Genomic DNA, 11,388 nt, shown 5'->3' with positions numbered 1-11,388 from the left:
AGGCCTCAGCTGTGTACGTCCGAGCAACAGCTGACTGGTTATAAATATCATTTCCCCGTCCTCCAGCACTGATGTGAAACGTGAGTCCGTGAGGGCTGGGTTTGATTGGTAAAACGATCTGCATTTTTCCGATGATATTCTCCTTGTGCTGTGGCCAGATCTACACACATGGTGAAGAGGCCATGCACACATGGTTTAGATCTGCTCCTGGTTTCTTGAGGTTATCCACTTTGGTGGCAAAAACAGGAAAGTAGACTATTACCTGAATGGTGGCCGATTAGGAAAAGGGGAGATGCAACGAGACCTGGGTGTCATGGTACACCAGTCCTTGAAAGTAGGCATGCAGGTGCAGCAGGCAGTGAAGAAAGCGAATGGTATGTTAGCATTCATAGCAAAAGGATTTGAGTATAGGTGCAGCGAGCAGGGAGGTTCTACTGCAGTTGTACAGGGTCTTGTTGAGACCACACCTGGAGTATTGCGTACAGTTTTGGTCTCCTAATCTGAGGAAGAACATTCTTGCCATAGAGGGAGTACAGAGAAGGTTCACCAGACTGATTCCTGGGATGTCAGGACTTTCATATGAAGAAAGACTGGATAGACTCGGCTTGTACTCGCTAGAGGATTGAGGGGGGGTCTTATAGAAACTTACTAAATTCTTAAGGGGTTGGACAGGCTTGATGCAGGAAGATTGTTCCCGATGTTGGGGAAGTCCAGAACAAGGGGTCACAGTTTAAGGATAAAGGGGAAATCTTTTAGGACTGAGATGAGAAAAACATTTTTTACACAGAGAATGGTGAATCTCTGGAATTCTCTGCCACAGAATGTAGTTGAGGCCAGTTCATTGGCTATATTTAAGAGGGAGTTAGATGTGGCCCTTGTGGCTAAAGGATCAGGGGGTATGGAGAGAAAGCAGGTACAGGATACTGAGTTGGATGATCAGCCATGCTCATATTGAATGGCGGTGCAGGCTCGAAGGGCCGAATGGCCTACTCCTGCACCTATTTTCTATGTTTCTATGTTTCACCCCAGGTCACTCCCTCTTCTCCCCTCTCCCATCGGGCAAGAGGTACAGAAGTGTGAAAACGAACGCACACCTCCAGACTCAGGTACAGTTTCTTCCTGGCTGTTATCTGGCAACTGAACCGTCCTACCATAACTAAAGTGCAGTCCTGAACTACAAACTACCTCATTGGAGATCCTCGGGATATTTTTCACTTTACTGGACTTTATCTTGCACCAAAGATTATTCACGTTATTCTCTGATCATGTATCTGCACACTGTGAATAGCTCGATCGTAATCATGTATTCTCTTCCCGCTGACTGGCAAACGTTTGTCACTGTACCTCGGTACACGTGACAACAAAATAAACTACCTGGCAGATCCAGCCACCATGTGTTGGCTCCAGTTACAGCAATACAAAAGCAGGCCATTCAGCCCAGCTGGGCCCTGATAGACTCAGCTCGGTCCATCACGGGTACGACCCTCCCCACCATCGAGAGCATCGACACCGGGCACTGCCACAAGAAGTCGGCATCTCTCCTCACGGTTCCCCACCATCCAGGCCCTGCCCTCATCTCACTGCTCCCGCCAGGGGAGGAGGTACACAAGCCTCACGACCCACACCACCAGGCTCAGCAACAGATACTTTCCCACGACCATCACGTTCCTGAACCCACCCTAATCCCACCTCAGCAACGGAACACCACAGACTAACTCTGGCACGACCGGCAGCTTGATTGTCTAATTGTGTTTCTGCTCTAAGGTCTTCTTTAAATGCAGAGGTATATGATGGGGTAGACAGTCAGAACGTTTTGCCAAAGACTAGAGGGCACAGCTTTAAGGTGAGAGGGGCAAAGTTTAGAGATGTACAGGGTTACACAGAGGGTGGTGGGTGCCTGGAACACGCTGCCAGGGGTGGTGGAAGCAGATACGAGAGTGGCGTTTACATGAATATGCAGGGAGTGGAGGGATATGGATCACGTGCAGGCAGAGGAGATATGTTTATCTTGGCATCCTGTTCAGCATGGACATTGTGGGCCGAAGGGCCTGTTCCTGTGCTGTACTGTTTTATGCTCTATAGGTTCAGGTCAACATCCCTTCATGAATCTGACAACATTGCCTTTGCTTCTCTCTCCACAGATGCTGCCTGGCCTATTGAGTGTTTCCAGCATGCTGTGTTTTCATTTTGCATTCCCACTGTCTGCAGTATTTTGATTTTCAGTGAAGCAGACAGGCCTTCATCACAAGCCAACATCACGAAACATGACCTCAAAGGAGGATTTATAGAAGAGAGCATTCGTAAGTTCAAATGCTTTAAATGACCATAAGGGTGGCACAGCGGTATAGTTGCTGCCTCACGGCACCAGAGCCCCGGCTTACATCCCGACTACAGGTGCTGTCAGTACAGAGATAGTACACTCTCCCCGGGACCTGCGTGGGTTTTCTCCGAGATCTTTGGTTTCCTCCCACACTCCAACGACGTGTAGGTTTGCAGGTTAATTGGCTTGATGTCAATGTAAAACTGTCCCTAGTGTGTGTAAGGTAGTGTATCACTGGTCGGTGCAGACTCGGTGGGTCACAGGGCCTGTATGTGTACTGTATCTTTAAACTAAACCCTACGAAGAAATATAAAGCCTTTTCAGATTCATCTTTCAACAAAGACCCCTTGAAATTATTTCCTTCTTATCAACTAAAGGTCGATTCTCATTCCCATTAAGACCCGGTGGCGGCATGAATTAATTGTCCTTTTTGTATTGGCGGTGGTGGAATATGTGCTGGGTTTGTACACAGTGTGCATGTTTGTGGACTGATCGGGGGACATTTTAGACTGACTGAAGGGCTCCCTTTGCATTGAATACAAAAACATGACCCGTACACAGTGGACTGTAATGTGAACATTAACATGTAGTAGCTACAGAGAGCTGACAGCACTCATTTGCATCGTAAACACTGTGAGATTGTTGGCTTCTTCAAATTCTAATATTTGTTCGGCTAACCTTAGCAGTCCAAGAATCAGAATTATGCATGGGATCAGTTTGCGTCAATGTGGCTGGACTGTGGTGGGGTGGGGGGGGTCATTGTCCTGTTTGCAAGCACCCTTTATGCATCTCAGCTGGGATTGGAATGCAAATCTATCGCACAAAGAATGGGGACATTTAATAAACATCTCCCCTGGCTCCCAGCCAACAGCCCCAGGCCAGAACCGACAGCAAGCTGAGGCCCAGACACCCCTGGGGGAAGCAACTGCCCCCAAGAATGTGGGCTCTGTCCATTGTCCTGGACTCACCCACATGTGGACACAATGTTTAGGAAGGAACTGCAGATGCTGGAAAAATCGAAGGTAGACAAAAATGCCAGAGAAACTCAGCGGGTGAGGCAGCATCTATGGAGCGATGGAAGTAGGTGACGTTTCGGGTCGAGACGTCACCAGATCGCTCCGTTCCTGCCAGCATTCATAAATCCATGTTCATAAGTGATAGGAGCACAATTAATCCATTCGGCCCATCAAGTCTACTCCGCCATTCAATCATGGCTGATCTATCTCTCCATCCTAACCCCATTCTCCTGCCTTCTCCCCTATAACCCCTGACACCCGTACTAATCAAGACTCTATCTATCTCTGCCTTAAAAATACCCACTGACTTGGCCTCCACAGATTCACCACCCTCTGACTAAAGAAATCCTTCATCTCCTTCCTAAAGGAACGTCCTTTAATTCTGAGGATATGACCTCTGGTCCTAGAATCTCCACATCCACTCTATCCAAGCCTTTCATTATTATGGTAAGTTTCAATGAGGTCCCCACCTCATCCTAAACTCCAGCGAGTACAGGCCCACTCATTCCTGGGATCATCCTTGTAAACCTCCTCTTGACCCTCTCCAGATGAAAACCAGAATTGGTGAAGTAGTGGGCAGAGCCAGAGATTCGGATTCAATCCCAACCTCCGGCCCCCTCTGTGTGGAGTTTGCACGTTCTCCCTGTGACCGCGTGGGTTTCCTCCAGGTGCTCCGGTTTCCTCCCACATCACAAAGATGTGTGGGTTTGTAGGTTAATTGGACCTCTGTAAATTGGTACCCCCTGGTGTGCAGGGTGGTGAGAAAGTGGGATAACATAGAACTAGTGTCAACGGGCGATCGATAGTCAGCGTAGATGCAGTGGGTCCAACAGTTTACCGCTAAACTCCTCATCTCCACGCCTCTGTCAGAGAATCAAAGCGGAAAGCATCCGCCACTGACTTGTGTGAAGGAAAGAACTGCAGATGCTGGTTTAAACTGCCGATAGACACAAAAAGCCAGAGTAACTCAGTGGGTCACTGTGAGTGATACTATTATAGGAAGGATGTCAACAAAATAGAGAGAGTACAGAGGAGATTTACTAGAATGTTGCCTGGGTTTCAGCAACTAAGTTACAGAGAAAGGTTGAACAAGTTAGGGCTTTATTCTTTGGAGCGCAGAAGGTTAAGGGGGGACTTGATAGAGGTCTTGAAAATGATGAGAGGGATAGACAGAGTTGACGTGGATAAGCTTTTCCCACTGAGAGTAGGGAAGATTCAAACAAGGAGACATGACTTGAGAATTAAGGGACAGAAGTTTAGGGGTAACATGAGAGGGAACTTCCTTACTCAGAGAGTGGTGGCTGTGTGGAATGAGCTTCCAGTGAAGGTAGTGGAGGCAGGTTCGTTTTTATCATTTAAAAGTAAATTGGATAGTTATATGGACGGGAAAGGAATGGAGGGTTATGGTCTGAGCGCAGGTGTATGGGACTAGGGGAGAATACGTGTTCGGCACGGACTAGAAGGGTCGAGATGGCCTGTTTCCGTGCTGCAATTGTTATATGGTTCTACTGTGTGGAAACAGGCCCTTCGGCCCAACTCGCTCACACCGGCCGACAATGTCCCAGCTACCCTAGTCCCACCTGCCTGCACTTGGTCCGTAACCCTCCAAATCTGTCCTATACATGTACCTGTCCAACTGTTTCTTAAACGATGGGATAGTCCCAGCCTCAACTACCTCCTCTGGCAGCTCGTTCCATTCACCCACCACCCTCTGTGTGGAAAAAGTTAGCCCTCAGATTCCTATTCAATCTTTTCCCCTTCACCTTGAACATGTCCTCTGGTCCTCGATTCCCCTACCCTGGGCAAGAGACTCTGTGCATCTACCCGATCTATTCCTCTCATGATTTTGTACACCTCTATAAGATCTCCCCTCATCCTCCTGCGCTCCATGGAATAGAGACCCAGCCTACTCAACCTCTCCCTGTAGCTCACACCCTCTAGTCCTGGCAACATCCTCGTAAATCTTCTCTGAACCCTTTCAAGCTTGACAATATCTTCCCTATAACACGGTGCCCAGAACTGAACACAATATTCTAAATGCGGTCTCACCAACGTCTTATACAACTGCAACACGACCTCCCAACTTCTATACTCAATACTCTGACTGATGAAGGCCAAAGTGCCAAAAGCCTTTTTGACCACCTTATCTACCTGCGACTCCACCTTCCTGGAACCATGCACCTGTACTACTAGATCCCTCTGCTCTACAACACTACCCAGAGGCCAACCATTCACTGTGTAGGTCCTGCCCTTGTTCGACGTCCCAAAATGCAACACCTCACACTTCTCTGCATTAAATTCCATCAACCATTCCTCCGTCCACCTGGCCAATCGATCCAGAATACTCTGCAGTAACGTACCAACTACAGATGTTAAGCTCACCGGCCTATAGTTCCCCGCATTTTCCCTGCAGCCCTTCTTGAAAAGAGGCACAACATTTGCCAACCTCCAGTCCTCCGGCACCTCTCCTGTATTTAAGGACGACTCGTAAATTTCAAACAGGGCTCCCGCAATGTCCTCGGATATATCTGATCAGGCCCTGGAGATTTGTCCACCTTCATACACAACAGTACCTTCAGTACTTCCTCGACGGTAACACTGACTGCCCGCAAGGCACTTCCAGTGACTGCTCCAATTTCCTCCGTCCTACTGTCTTTCTCCTCAGTAAATACAGAGGACTCTTTGAGGACCTTGCCCATCTCCTGTGGCTCCACACAGAGGTGACCGCTTTGATTCCTGAGAGGTCCCACTCTCTCTCTCTAGTTCCCTTTTTTCCCCCTTATGTATTTATAAAATATTTTGGGATTGTCCTTAATGCTACCCGCCAGAGCTATCTCCTGGCCCCATTTTGCCCTTCTGATTTATTTTTTCAATTTACCCCCTAGTTCCCGAAACTCCTCCAGGGATGCACTTGATCCTATACCTGTCCCATGCATCCTTCTTGTTTTTGACCAACGTCTCAATTTCCCTCGTCAGCCAAGTTTCCTTATGTTTGCCTGCTTTGCCCTTCACTCTAACAGGGACGTCCACATCCTGAGCTTTCTTCAGCACACTTTTAAAAACATCCCACTTAGCCAATGTTCCTTTCCCCTCAAATAACCTGCTCCAGTCAACTTGAGCGACACCTTCTCTCATACCCTCAAAGTTGGCCTTACCCCAGTTTAGCATTTTAACACGTGGACCCTCTCCGTCCCGATCCATAACTATCTTAAACCTTATCGAACTGTGGTCACTGGTCCCAAAAGGCTCACCCACACACACTTCATTAACTTGCCCTTCCCAATTTCCCAATACTAGATCCAGCGTTGCCCTCTCACGTGTGGGGGCCTCCACATACTGTTTAAGAAAACTCTCCTGAACTCTATTGAGGAATTGCACCCCATTTAAATCCTTCACACTATAATTTGTCCCAGTCTATATTGGGAAAGTTGAAATCCCCGACTACAACAACCTTATTTGACCTGCTGCTGCCTGCAATCTCCCGGCATATTTGTTCTTCTAATTCCCTTTGATTATTCGGGGGTCTGTAGTACCCCCCCCAACAAGGCGATCATCCCTTTCTTGTTCCCGAGCTCCACCCATATAGCCTCACTAGACGAACCATCCGTAATGTCACCTCTGAACACACCCGTGACATCCTCCTTAACCAACAATGCAACCCCCCCTTCTCTTTTTCCCCTCACCCCTGCCTGTCCTGAAGCTCCTGTACCCCGGAACATTGAGCTGCCAGTCCTGCCCCTCCCTTAACAAGGTTTCAGTCATGGCTACAATGTCCCAGTCGCTCGTACCTATCCACGCCCTAAGCTCATCTGCCTTACCTATCAGGCCCCTTGCATTAAAATACATGCAGTTTAAACCAACCCTCCTTCCTCGCTCTCCGCCTTTCACCTGCCTAGTCTAACCTTTCCCACACCACCCTCCATACCCTGACCTCCCACACCATGCAGGAAACACACTGCACCAACTTACCTGCCATTTCTTCAATGGACAAAAAAAATAAATAAATAAAATCACAGCTTTCGAATCAAGGGTAGCGTCCTTGCCTCAGTCTCCTCGCCAAAGACTCACACTTTACTCACCAAGGCACTTCACCTCAGCAAGGCTGCTGCACTAAATCTGCACTTGTTTTTAATCTCTTCCCTAATCAACTACTTTAGTGCTGGTTAGTAAATTACCTGAACCTGGGTCTTTCCCTCCGACTCACCTTATTTCTCACGGACTTTCAAGCCAATAGTCTCTTCTCTGCTTGCTGCATCTCCGAGCTCCTGGATCTTGGCTCTTTTTAAACTGTCTTTCCCCGCGACTCACTGGTGGTCAGACAGAGACTCTGGAGCAAAGGGGCCTCTGAAGAAGGGTCTCGACCCAAAACAATACCCCTTCCTTCTCTCCAGAGATGCTGCATGTCCCGCTGAGTAACTCCAGCATTTTGTGTCCATCTCCACTGACCTCTGCTGGCCATGTTTGGGACTGTTGGAGAATTGCTACATTGCAAATAGTGTTGTACAGCATTGAAACAGGCCTTTCGGCCCATCTTGAAGGGCTGGTTACCCGTGATGCGAATCTGCCCAATGGCCAAATACTGGCCTCAAGTGGGACATCAGTGGTCACCTACTGCTCTGACCAAGGGCCCTGCAGTGATGGCACCAATGAGAAAGGTCTCGACCCGAAACGTCACCCGTTCCTTCTCTCCAGAGATGCCGCCAGTCCCGCTGAGTTACTCCAGTACTGTCCCACTTAGGCAACTCTTTAGGCGACTGCCAGGGACTAGTTTTAATGGAATTCACCTACAACACCTGGCGATAACCTACGACAGCAAAAATTGTCACCACTGTCACCGAATTCTTTTCAACATGTTGAAAATTTTGCAGCACTCACCTGTAGTCGCCCAAAAAAGGAAATTGCCTGTGGGACAGGCCCATATAGGCATCAACAGGGCTGAACTGTCAGTCGGGAGAACAGACTGGAACAGGGCATGAGAGTGCAACTGAAGAAGGGTCTCGACCTGAAACATCGCCCATTTCCTTCGCTCCATAGATGCTGCCTCACCCGCTGAATTTCTCCAGCATTTTGGTCTACCTTCAATTTTGCAGCAACTGCAGTTACATAGAAACATAGAAACTTAGAAATTAGGTGCAGGAGTAGGCCATTCGGCCCTTCGAGCCTGCACCGCCACTCAATATGATCATGGCTGATCATCCGACTCAGTATCCCGTACCTGCCTTCTCTCCATACCCCCTAATACCTTTAGCCACAAGGGCCACATCTAACTCCCTCTTAAATATAGCCAATGAACTGGCCTCGACTACCCTCTGTGGCAGAGAGTTCCAGAGATTCACCCACTCTCTGTGTGAAAAAAGTTCTTCTCATCTCGGTTTTAAAGGATTTCCCCCTTATCCTTAAGCTGTGACCCCTTGTCCTGGACTTCCCCAACATCGGGAGCAATCTTCCTGCATCTAGTATGGCAGATAGACACAAAATGCTGGAGTAACTCAGCGGGACAGGCAGCATCTCTGGAGAGAAGGAATGGGCTACATTTCGGGTCGAGACCCTTCTTCAGACTGATGTCAGGGGAGGCGGTGGGACAAAGATCAAATGTATGCAGAGACAGTAAGACAAGTGGGAGAACTGGGAAGGGGATGGAGGGAGAGGGAAAGCAAGGGCTATCTAAAGTTCAATAAGTCAATGTTCCTACCGCTGGGGTGTAAGACACCCAAGTGAAATATGAGGCGCTGGGCCTCACTCTGACAATGGAGGAGGCCCAGGACAGAAAGGTCAGATTGGGAATGGGAGGGGGAGTTGAAGTGCTGAGCAACCGGGAGATAAGGTAGGTTTAGGCGGAGTGAGCGGAGGTGTTCAGCTAAACGATCGCCGAGCCTGCGCTTGGTCTCGCTGATGTAAAGAAGTTGGCACCTGGAACAGCAGAGGTTGGAGAAGGTGCCTCACCTGGTCAGTATGGAGCTGTCCAGCACAGGAACAGGCCCTTTGGCCCACAATGTCCAGGCTGGACATGATGCCAAGTTAAACTAATCTAAATTTTAGGACCGAGATGAGGAAAACTTTCACACAGAGAGTGGTGAATCTCTGGAATTCTCTGCCGCAGAAGGTAGTTGAGGCCACAGTTCATTGGCTATATTTAAGAGGGAGTTAGATGTGGCCCTTGTGGCTAAAGGGATCAGGGGGTATGGAGAGAAGGCAGGTACAGGATACTGAGTTGGATGATCAGCCATGATCATATTGAAGGGCCGAATGGCCTCCTCCTGCACCTAATTTCTATGTTTCTAAATGCTCCTCAAACCACAATGGGCATCTACCTTCACCATCACCCCCAATACCGTGTTCCAGGCACCCACCACCATGTAAACAAAAGCTTGTCACCAGCAGGAGAGTTGCTGCCTCACAGCGCCAGAGATAAGAGGTTCCATCCTGACCTCGGGTGCCACCTGTACGGAGTTTGTACGTTCACCCGCGTGGGTTTTCTCCAGGTGCTCTGGTTTCCTCCCACATCCCAATGACGTGCAGGTTTTGGTAAATTGGCCCTAGTGTGTGTACAGGTGATTGTTGGTTGGCATGGACTTGGTGGGCCACACCACATCTTCAAACTTGCTCTGCACATCTCCTTGCAACTTCGTCTCTCCCACCTTAAAGCTACACCCTCTGGTCTCTTGGTTGCAAGAGCCAAAGCAGAAGACAACTGCTGAACCTCCCTCCTAAATCTTTCAGGGGTGGGAAGGGTTTAGATTTTTTTAGTTCAGAGATATAGCGTGGAAACAGACCCTTCAGCCCACAGTCCACAGCGGCCATCCCGTACACCAACACTATCCTACACTCTAGGGACAATTTACAATCTTTACAGGAGGTACTTAAGCTACAAACCTGCACGTGTTTGGAGTGTGCTGAAAACCCACGCAGGTCACGGGGAGAACGTGCAGACTCCGTACAGACAGCACCCGTAGTCGGGATGGAACCCGGGGCTCTGGCGTTGCGAGGCAGCAGCTCTACCCGCTGCGCCACTGTGCCGCCGCTAAAGAAGGAACAAAACAAAACACATGTGGACACTGGAGGACCAACCAGCACACTCCCAGATCCTGCAGGACCTTTGCCAACTGCACCGGACAGCCGAGGACAATGACCTAGAAGGTGGAAGCCAGCTGTGGGCATTGTTCCGGCTTTTCATCAGACGTTATGGAATGAATGACGGTGACACAGCACAGACCAAGTGGCTAGAGATTTATTTATTTCACTTCCAAAACACCAGCCTTTTCCCCTCCAGTTTGCACGTTGTGGTCCAGATTTGCAGCTTATGTTACATTTTCAATCATTTGAATGGTGAATCAGTTAATAAAAGTCTCTAGTGGTGTTGCAGGAAGTTCCACGGGGAGCTGGGGACGACCGTGGGCAGTCTGGGACTCTCGCCCTAGTGACCCGTCCAGTCACAGCGATGTTAAACTTGGCCTCTGCAGCCAAGCCGAGGGGAGGGGGGGGGTCAAAGAGCAGCCAAGGAGAAGGGACACAGGCAGTCAACAGAACGGCAGCACTGGGTTCAAGCTGGAGTTAGACCATGTTCCGTCCCTCCAGACACTGTCCCCTCACTCACAGGCACCTGCTTTGTTGCGTTGAGTTTTACCGAGGAGTTGGGGCTTGTGGATGAGCAGAGGTTTGTTCGTGCTGCACAGCCAGAGTTGTAGATCAACATGTCCAACATCATAGAGTCCAACACCAAGCAGTCCCAGTCCCAGACAAGCGGGTCAAACACCAGCCAGTCCCAGTCGCACACCAGCTGATCCAATGCCGACTAGTTCAGTCCCACACCAACTAGTTCAGTCCCACACCAACTAGTTCAGTCCCACACCAACTAGTTCAGTCCCACACCAACTAGTTCAGTCCCACACCAACTAGTTCAGTCCCACACCAACTAGTTCAGTCCCACACCAACTAGTTCAGTCTCACACCAGCTGATCAAGCACCAACTGGTCCCAGTCCAACACCAACCCGTCCAATGCAACAAGCAAGCTGGAGACCACGACCAATGGCAGCTTCATTCTCCAGGGCCGC

The sequence above is a fragment of the Leucoraja erinacea genome, unplaced genomic scaffold, assembly GCF_028641065.1.
Source record: "Leucoraja erinacea ecotype New England unplaced genomic scaffold, Leri_hhj_1 Leri_52S, whole genome shotgun sequence".
In the NCBI taxonomy this organism is placed as follows: domain Eukaryota; kingdom Metazoa; phylum Chordata; class Chondrichthyes; order Rajiformes; family Rajidae; genus Leucoraja; species Leucoraja erinaceus.
The sequence above is the reverse complement of the archived record's forward strand: the minus strand, read 5'-3'. Positions refer to the sequence as shown.